We start from the raw sequence: 11,045 nt of genomic DNA, 5'->3' as shown, positions 1-11,045 counted from the left end.
AGAGAATATGGGTAGTGCAAATCAATGGATTTAACAAAATAAAAAAGAAGATACAGAGTTGTGTGGGTAGGAGACCAGGAGGTGATTCTGGGAGGAGTTCAGAGAAGGGATGAATATGATTAAAATACATTGTATGATATTCTCAACTAATAAAACATTTAAATTATTAAAAAGAGACTAGAAGAAATAATTTAAAGTATAATCCTGTAAGTAATAGACTGGTTTTATTAACAACATTATATTACTGTAGACAGGAATAACATAATTCATTGTTTGTTAGCAACAGGTGTCTGAGAAGGTAAATGTTTCACAGAAGCCTGTAGTAATATTGTAACTTGCTCAGATTTCTCTGTATGCATTACAAGTTAAACTTCCTAAATATTCTTTTAAACCAGAATATTTTCCTGTCCTGTCTATCCTTGAGCATGTGTGTTAAAGGGGAATAATAGCACTATCTAAAAAAAACAAAAAAACTGCTAACTCTGGGAGTTGGTGGATCACACCTTTAATCACAGCACTCGGGAGGCAGAGGCAGGTGGATCTCTATGAGTTCCAGGACAGCCCAAACCAATACAGAGAAACCCTGTCTTGCAAAACAAAAAACAAAACAAGACAAAAAAACCTGATAGGATTAAAAAACGTAGTATGATTGGGTAGAGCCAAAATAGATAAGGCTCTCAGAACTTCATGGAAGAAGCCAGGCTTGTACAAAGTTTGGAAAAACTCAGATGTTCACAGTCACACCTACACTCTGCTTCCTCCAAAGGTTAATGATGACATTCCCAGAGGCTTCTAGACATTTCAAGTACATGTCTAGAACACAGGAGAAATTTTCTGTCGATAATGTTATGAAATTTCCCAAAGCAGGAACAATTGAGAGCTGAAGAGGGAAGACAGAAAGAAATACAGTAATTTGGTGGTAGGATTTAGAGCAAGTCTGGCCCATGCTTTGTGTGACATACCTGCCATGCATGTGAATAAGAGGCAGTCCCTCTAATTATTAAACTCAAAGCAGGGCAAATAAATGAGTATTTGGTAAACATTTAGGTGCACATTTCTGGTATAGCTCATCAGTTTCATCCAGTTTGATCCGTTTGATTTGACCTACAAGAACATATACCAGGAGCTCCCAGCTTTCCATTTTTCTGAAGAAAATATTCCCATTTGGCTTCTTGTTTCCATGTTAGTGTTTAAAATCTGATACTGATTCCACTGGATAGGTCTGAGTCCAAGTCTATGTTCTCTTTTTTTGTCCTGAATGTGTTTGGCAGTCACTGGTACTGCTACTGTTGATGAGAAAGATGACATGGATTTATCTGGACAGGAATTCTCAGCTGTTGTCCACCCTGAAACATCCAGTTAATGAGCTGAGCAAGTGTAGCATGGGAGCTGGTGGGGCTGACAGTTGCAATAACTGCCAAGAAGAGGATCTTCCTGTGAGGGTGAAAGATGAAGGAGCATACCCAGAGGCAGTCCATCCACAGCTGGCTACTGAGTAGCGTGGGTCTCTGTCAGGGTAAAGTTTGAGTTGAGTGTGGGATGGTGTTTTTAAATATTTTAAATTTTAATTATTTTTGTTGAAAAAATTCATACAATATATTATGATTGTGATTTTTTTCCTCACCCAATTTCCTCCAGATCCTCTCTATCTCACCACTCACCAAACTCTACACTCTGTGTCTCACTCATACACACACACACACACACACACACACACACACACACACCCTACATATACAACCAAACCCACAAAAATGTAAAATCAAAACACAAAATATATAAGCCAAAGTTCAATAAGACAAAAGAAATGCATGAACAAAGCAATGAGACCAAAAAAGTAGATGGAAATACCAATGAGCTCATTTTGCATTGGCTGTTTACTCCTGGACAGGAAGCTGGGATGGTGCTTTTATTTCAAATGGGAAAGTTTTCCATTTTCACGTTAAAAAATGTTCTGAATCCAGTTTTGTTCTCATCAATATAGATTGAGATATTTTCAAATGCCAGAAGTGGGAGAAGAGATTCTTCATCTACAGCAAGTTTTCAGCCACTTTCAGATTGGAGTCTGGGCAACAGCTCATGGTTTCCATCATATATCCCCATGAGACAGGACTTAAAATAGTACAACATAGTGAATGAACCAGAGCTGCTCGAGTTCGACTTTTCACTGCCTTGGTTGAAGGTCACATAGGAGTTGTCCAAAAGTTTGATTCTTAAAATCATTCTACTGTTATGCCTTTGCTTTTCATTATGTTTAATATGGAAAGAGTTGGATTTCCAAAATTAGAACTTTAATAATTTTGAGTTGAGAATTACTCATGCCAAAGTCCCAGTAAACACTCCCATCTCTACTCTTAACCACCTCACAATGATAGGGTGGGTATGTGAAGGAGACATAGAGACTCATTAGAAATGCTCTAGGTAGTTAAAGCTAAGGGATGAGAATAAAAAATAATTTAAAGTAGCAGTGGATTATAATGCAAGTATAAGATATGTGTTAATGTATCTATATTGATACCCACAAATTATTGTGCAAGTATACAAATGAGGAAAAGTAAGCAAAACTCCCTGAACTTGCAGAGCAGTTGTAGTTTCTGTGTATAATTTACTCATAAAGAAGTATAGCACAAGTCTCTTTTCATTAAATGTTAACACTTTCTAAAGAATACATTTGGAAATGGAAAAATGAATAACACTGCAGGGGAGAAACAAAGTACTAGCTGCATTAGCAACAAATTCTAGCAGCAGCAGTGAAGTGTCATGGCTAGTTTTAATGTGCCCCATATGATGTAATGTGAACAAAAGCTTACCATTGGGCTCTTCCAAAAACTCATAACCTCTGTCTTATTATGAAAAAACATCAGATAAATGAAATGTGGGAAACTCTTCATGCTGCAAGAGTAGTTATTACACAACCTATATGAGAAACTTTCATGCCCAAAGGAGCCTAAGGAGACATGAAAATGTAATTTAGTATTCAAGACATAGTATTCAAGGGACATAGAGTCAGAAAAATAAATGGGATAAAATCTAAGCATGTCTAAATTATGTGTGGGCCCGCAGTGGTAATGTATCAACAACATTAGTTGATTATGATCCATGTACTATACATATGATAGATGCTAATAAGGAGAGACAGTGCTAGGGCATATGTGCACCCTCCATTATTATATAAGTTTTCTTTTTAATCTAAAGCTGTTTCCAAATGGAAGGTTTGTTTAAAAAACAGAACTGGTAAAGTTAAAACAGAGGGTACCATCTGCAAAACAAATGTACTGTAAGAACATTGTATGTGAGGCTTACTCTCTTAAGTGACCAAACCTAGAGGGATATATTCGTGGTCAGGACAGGTACCCTGTCACACAGATCATGTCTATCTTATTCTTGCTTGACTGAAACTTTGTGCTTCTTTAGCTAGTAATTACTTATTTTCCCAAATTCTACTTTAATGCCATTCATTTACTTTTTTATATATGTCTATCAGTGGGATCATGAAATATTCTTTCTGTGACCAACTGATTTTACTAAGCAAAACTTCCACAAGGTTTATTCATGTTGTGATATATTTCAGAGTTTCCCATTTTAAAGGCTGAATGGTGTTCTATCTTCTTTAATATGTATATACTACATTATCTATTTTTTGCTTATTCATTAGTGGAAATGTAGTTTGTTTTCACAGGGTAGGTATTGTGAGAAGGAGTACCACAAGTGTAGACCTACTTGTAGCACTTGAGGTCCTCATATATATTATTTTGGATGACTACCCAAGAGTGCAATTACTGAATCACTTGATAGTTATATTTTTTAATTTTGTGAAAATGATATTGTTTTCATATTGGTTGTGTTATTAAGCATTCTTTTTATTTTTTATTTTATTATTTTATTTATTTTTTGTTATTAACCATTCTTAATAATACTGTTCAAATGTATTATTTTATCCATACCTCCATATTTGTCATCTATCTATCTATCTATCTATCTATCTATCTATCTATCTATCTATCTATCTATTTGTCATCTATAATCTCTCTACGTATTCTACTCTCAATCTACATTAGCTACTTTATTTGAAGGACTTCATGCTCCTGTCAAATAAACTTCTGGATATATTTGAAGAACCAGTTATAGCCCAGATATCTTTCAAGGAAGCCATATTTGTTAGTTCCATGAAGCAGCAGGAAAATAAACAGTTGTTTATAGCATGACATTAGAACCGAGGCTTGTCATTAGCTGCTACATGTTGGAGATGCTAGTATTGTCTTTTACGTCAAATTCTTGGTCCATTGCATTATGAAAGCTATTGAATTTACAGTAGGTTGATGTCTGATTTGACTACTAGATTACAATAATTGATTACTTTTTAGGGACACTAGCAAAGTCACAGGTTAGTTTTACATTAGGTGCGTTATTCCACAGGTTATAACCTTCTTTTGTTAATAATACCATTATCAGGATTCCCTACAGTTTCACTTGACGCAAACAGAATTATTATAATTTTTGTCTTATGATGAACAGTATACCCTGCAGTCTAAGTATTGGAAATAACTTGATAATAGCATGAAAATGAAGTTGTTTTGACTCTGCATTTATAATAAGTAAGAAATAAGACAAGGGTTATTGTGTTCCACAGAAACCATAGCTGCATAAATGACAATGATTCTAAAAAGGTGTCAAAGCCCGAACTACACACGAGCATGAGTTTGATGTTGGGCAGAAGCTACCTTCTAAATTATAAGACTTACTTGCTGCCAAGATCATCTGTCTACTGAAGATCAGTTGCTTTGAGAAGCATTATGAGAATCCTTAATCAGAGGTCCTCTGTTGGAGCAGTATTTAAATTGTTTCTTACACTGACTTGTTCTGTAGCTTTGAAACCTGAATTCAGGGAATAATCTTCCAGAGTTTCACTACTGTGTTATTGCCAATGCTAACAGCATTGCAAGTAAGGTATCAAAATTCTTTAATCTGATGCCTTTTCAAGCAGTATTTTGTATAGGGGAGGCTCATTGAAAATATTTAGAAAGATAAGAGATCAACCTGCTCTAGTCAGTATGAAATTGGGTATAGTACATGTGCCACCTACAATGTTTTTGCTATGTATGTGTAAAGAAGGGAGGAATCATAGACATTGTAAACTTTTAATTTTAAGCACGGTTTGATGTCTTTGAGTCTCTCAGTATCCTGGATGAATATGCATGGGCACCCTGCTCTTTTCAGAAAAATCTTTAATGTAGTAAGAAAGGCTCCCCACTTGTCTGGATATCCTATCTACCAGATAACTCACTGCCCACCAGTTCTCAGCCTGGTGGATTTATTCCCATGTCAACCCGTCTAATTATTTGCCTGTAGAAACTAAGGTCACCTAATCTTTCAGTCCAAAGGGGATTTGGTGGCAGGTCATGTCTCCATTCTCCCAAGCTGTTAGTATATATGGCATAATAATTCCTGACTAATTGCTTAGAGGATTAACAGAGAAGGGCTATAATCTCAGAATAAAATGGGCCTTATATCTGTGCAACCCATGGAAAGAAAACCCACTGTGATGAAAATCCTCATCTTTCAATCACCATGGTAAGTGATCCATCCACCTCTTTAGTCTGGCTTTCATCAAAATGGAGACTAGGAAGGAATCATGACACATGTACCCTGCAATTATCAATTCAGAGGGTTTCATCAGGACTGTCATAACAGTACAAAGAGGCTTTGGTAAGGGAGCTATAAGGCTTCTGGGACTGTGGCCAATTTTGATTAAGGATGTCATCATTTCTAGAAGACTGTGGTTAATAAGGACAATGTAGCAATAAGAGGCAAACCATCACTGAGTTCTTTCATTAGAATTCATGTAAATATGGGGTTCAGCCATTCAATGTAGGATTTGTGTACTCTACATTGGAAACAAAATCAGTCGTATTCTTAGGATTAAGGGTGGCATAGCTCTTGAGCAAGTAATATACATATAGCAATTGAAAGAGGGGCAGATGTTGATATGCCATTCAATAAAAGGCATCATTGAATGCATCTAAAGATATTTAATTAGAATTATGGTTAGGATTAGAACCTTGTTTGAAGTCTCTTTTTTGGTATGGTGAATTTATAACTGTTGGACTCTCTGAATAATTTTGCATTGTATTCCACCTTTTTAGTAGTTTTCTATATGAAGTATAAATGAAGCTAAAATTCCCTAACTGGTGTTTGGTACAGGAGAGGATCAAACTCCCTTTGTTTCCAAAGTGTCTAGCATCTGGGTAGTGCACCCAGAGCATGTATGCTGTCTGCATGTGTGTTGGTTGTTATACTTGGCTAGGTAACGTTCCAGGAACACAATAGCTCTTCCATCTGGGCTGACATCCCAGATCAATGCCAGCATTTTCTTCTTCTTTTTTTCTTTGTATATGTGCGTATGTGTTGTGTGTGTGTGTGTGTTTGTGTGTGTGTGTATGCATGCATGCATTTTAGCATGTGTGTGAGAGTGTTATGTGTGGGTCTATGTGCATGTGTGTGCATGTGTATGGAGGTCAGAAGTTGGCATCTATGTCCTCTCGGGCATCTGTCTATTTATTCACTAAGGCTAAATCTTTTTTTGAACTAAGAGCTCAAGTGTCTTTGACAGGCTGGTTCAACTAGCCGACTTTGCCTCTGGAGTGCTGGGAATACCAGAAGACTGCCCTATGCACTTAGCTTTCAGGCAGGTGTGGGGATCTGAATTCAAGTTCTGCACACTTGTGTGGCAAGTTCTCTTTCTACCTAGCCATTTCCCCAGCTCTACACTGCCTTCTTGATAATCTCCAGTTGCTGTTTTGAAACATGCCTTGAGTAATAATATTCAGTTAGGATTCAAAGCACAAACTCAGTGACCTGAAAAACGTGAAAATAGTTTTTGTTTTGTTTTTTTTGGAGGCAGGATTCCCTGGCTGTGCTGGAACTTGTTTTGTAGACCAGGATCCAGGCTGGCCTTGAACTCACAGAGATACACCTGTCTCTGCCTGCTAGTGCTGGGATTATAGTGTGTGCCACCACTGTCAGGCTTCAGAAAGTTTTTAACTGGTATGCCACAGCTTCTTGCATGGATAGGAAAGTGACAAGACCCAGAAGTGAATAGAGGGTGTGGAAATCCTGCCTTGGCTCACAGAGTGGAGGGTTTCTTGCTGAGGACTTACACAGAAGACTACTAAAGAAGGGTTACCAGCTCAGAACGATTTGGTCCTACTGTCCGTGAAACCCAATGAGACAGTAAGAGCATCCCAGAATATATAGATGGGCTGGACTGGGTACAGCATCTTCTCTGCAAGGGCTTCTGGGTAAGTGCATAGCCTGGTGTTAGGAGTTTTAAAGGAAGCACCAGAAAGTTACAACAGCACAAAATCCCAAACACTCCATCCTACACTCATGGAAGGTTGTTCTTAACACTCTTCCAAAGAAATGTAAACCCAAATTCAGTTCCAGAGTGCATCTGCTCATTGTTGAGTTCCCAGAAAGCAGACTGTGCCTTTTTCATTTTATATTTGCTCATTTATATTATGTTCAGTACAGTGCCTCATAGACAATACTGCATAGACAATGGCTAGAAGAACACTGGGGAAGGGATTTAGAACAAAAAACAAGGCAGAACCCAAAATAACCTCTGCAGATCAAACAACCAAGTGGGGCAGTTCCCAGCCAAACACCTACTGACAGCTGTACTTGTATAAGCTTTAATTACTGGAAAAGAGATGGTTCTATCCACAAAAGAAAAAACAAGGCAAAACTATGCAATCAGAAAACAAATCAACCATCATCTAATAAAATAAACACATATTCCATTTGAATGTTACTAGGATCATGGTACCTACATCCAGATGTGTCAGTCATAAATACTTCTTTTAACAAAAGGTGTTTCATCCCTTAAACTTTCCTTTATGTTAGCAGTTTGTAGCTGAAGGACATTTCTCAATTTCTGAAGACATTTGAAATCTGTTATCATAGTTTGTCATGTAGACATGCAGAAGGTAGAGGCTAAGGATTTTATAATGGAAAGGACTCACTTTCCCATGAAGAATTACCCAAATTATCAGTAGTGCTAAGATTGGGAAAAAGCTCTGTATTTTTTAGAAATGGTGACAGACTTCTGATAACAAATTCTTTAGTTGCCTGTTGCTCAATGTAAGCTTGCGAGTTATCGCTGTGTTGTGCAATCAAGAATGTGTTAGAGGGATTGGGGTAGCATACAGTGGAAAAATGAAAGTGACTTTGGCACTAATTTACTAAAAGGGAGATTTAATTCTTTGAAATTGAGAACAGCTACTCAGTAGGACTCCAGTTACCATAGTAACACAGGCTTCAATCACTCCTGATGAATATCTAGCAATTAGGATAACAAGGGAGCCTTCCCTTAAATTTCTCACCAAGAAGGGAGTAATGTTATCAAGTGAACCATTCTAAGTGGAGTTGAATGCAGCCAATTTTCTAAAAGAGTGTGTATCATTCTGGGGCCTGGCTTATATGTAGCAATGCTGAGGCTGTACACTGTGAGCAACCTTCTCCATATGCTGATAATAAAGTGATTACCATGGCATCTCTGACCATCTGCTCCTGGCATTTCTGACTGCTAAGGTGAAATTGGCTTTGAGTTGCATCCAGCATATTGGAGAATGTCTTTTTTGTTTTTGCATTCTATTATGCTGTTCGTTTATTTTATGCCAATGACACACATGCAAATGCCCAGACCTAACTTTCAGTGCTTGTCTGATGTTTGTGTTTAATAATAGATTGTCAAATCCCACGATGGGCATCTTTAGTCATGTGGGTGAGGTTATTTCCACTTGAAACTGTTTTGCTTATTGTTCGCATTTTTTGCAGCAGCCCCGGAAATAAAACAGCACACTATAATATTTCTTTAATCAAATGTATTCATTTTTAGTGTTCAAATCCTGTGCATGCAAATGCATGATGTCATACAATCCTATGATATTGTTCTACACTTATTTGTAAAGTTGTCTTGTTTTTTCATTTTTCATAATTACTATAATTTGAAGTTTTGATTGTAAGATCCATTATTTGCTCCCAGATTGGTAGAAATATCTCACTTTTTTTTCGAGACAGGGTTTCTCGGTATTGTTTTTGGAGACTGTCCTGGGACTCGCTCTGTAGACCAGGGTGGCCTTGAACTCACAGAAATCTGCCTGCCTCTGCCTCCTGAATGCTGGGATTAAAGGCATGTGCCACCAATGCCCAGAAAAATATCTTACCTTTGATGTGGGTAAATCTGGTCTTCTGCTGTTCTCATGGACTTGTGAGAACTCTAGATATGTCTTGGAAAATAGACTGATTCTTTTTTTTTTGATTTATTTTATTTTATTTTATTTTCCAGTTTAAATTTAGATAAGAAACAAGGTTGCTTCACAAGTCAGTTCCAGGTCCCTCTCCCTTTCCTTCCCCTCCTCCCGTGCGCTCCCCCCAATCCCCCCCCCCCCGTTATCCCCTCATTCCCCCAGGGAGGGTGAGGCCCTCCATAGACTGATTCTTAAAACCTTCTATTTCTTTTTTTTTATTTTTCTCTCCATCCTCTCCTCTAATGCCCTCCCCACTCCACTCACCCCTCTTCCAGATTCATGCCTCTTTGTTTCCCATCAGAAAAAGGCAAGCCTCCTAGGGATATCAACCAAAATGGCACATCAAGTAGTAATAAAACTAGGAACATTCCTTAATATTAGGCCTGGAAAAGACAACCCAGTAGAAGGAAAAGTGTCCCAAAAGCAGGTAAAATAGTCAGAGACAGTCCCTGCTCCCACTGTTAAATGTAATACAAGAATACCAAGTTGTACTACCACAACATATATGCAGAGGACCTATGCCAATCCTATACAGGTTCCCTGTTTGTCACTTCAGTCTCTGTGAGCCCCAGTGAGGCCAGCTTAGTTGATTCTGTGGACATTTTCTTGTCGTGTCCTTGGCTCCTCTGGCTCCTACAATTCTTCCCCTCTTTTACAAGATTCCCAAAGCTCTGCCTAATATTTGGCTGTGATTCTCTGCATCTACTGCCATCAGTTGCTGGATGAAGAGCCTCTCTGGTAATAATCATGGTAAGCTCTGCTCTACAAGTATAGCAGAGTATCATTAAAAATCATTTCATTGACACACTGTCTCTTTTTTCGCATGTGTTTGTTCTATATTAGGTCTCTGGGCTGTTCTGCCTCTGGGTCCTGGCCCTCCAGACAGTGTCAGGCACCCTATCATGGCCTGGGTCTCCAGTTGCACCAGTCATTGGCTGGCCACTCCCACAAGTTCTGGCAACTTTTATTCCAGCACGTCTTGTAGGCAAGACAAATTGTATGCTGAAGTGTTTGTGGTTGGGTTGGTGTCCCAATCTCTCCAATGGAAGCCTTGCCTGGTTATAGAATTTTTTTATTATCCTTAAATTATGTATTTGTTTATGTGTGGTAGGGCATATTCATGGGAGTGCATGCACTGAAGTAAGATTCCAGAACAAGGTATCAGCTCTCCCAGAGCCACAGTTATAGACATTTGTGAGACGATCTGTTGGGGAAGTCTTATGCCAATAAAGCACTGTCTGGCCAATAGGGAATCTAGATAGGAGGGACTAGGAGTCCAGGAGGATTCTGGGAAGGAGAAACACAGGAGAGTCGACATGTAACGCCATGGGGTATGAGCCCGGAACTATTCTCCGGTAAGAGATATACTTAGATTAACAATTATGGGGTAATTACTTAAGGCAGAGCTAGCCAGTAAGAAACAAGCAAGGCCAACAGCTTCATAATTAATATAGCCTCCTGTGTGTTTATTTGGGGACTACAATGCGGCAGAGCCCAGGCGGCTGGTGGGGAATAAACCAAAGCGGCTAGCAAAGAAAAAGCTTATCTTTACAAAATGGTTGTCAGGAGTGGGATTGAATTTCCACACAAAATAACAAAAAAGATTTAAAGGAATTTTAGAAACAGAAGAACGGAGAGAAGCACAGATTTTTGGTAGCAGCATTTTCTCAGGTGGGCTCTGTTTTGCTATCGACAAGCTGAGATTCACGTGGCTCACTTACCTGAGTCTTCCTGACT

The sequence above is a fragment of the Mesocricetus auratus genome, unplaced genomic scaffold (genome assembly GCF_017639785.1).
Source record: "Mesocricetus auratus isolate SY011 unplaced genomic scaffold, BCM_Maur_2.0 Super-Scaffold_15014, whole genome shotgun sequence".
Taxonomy (NCBI): domain Eukaryota; kingdom Metazoa; phylum Chordata; class Mammalia; order Rodentia; family Cricetidae; genus Mesocricetus; species Mesocricetus auratus.
This window is presented reverse-complemented; position numbering follows the sequence as displayed.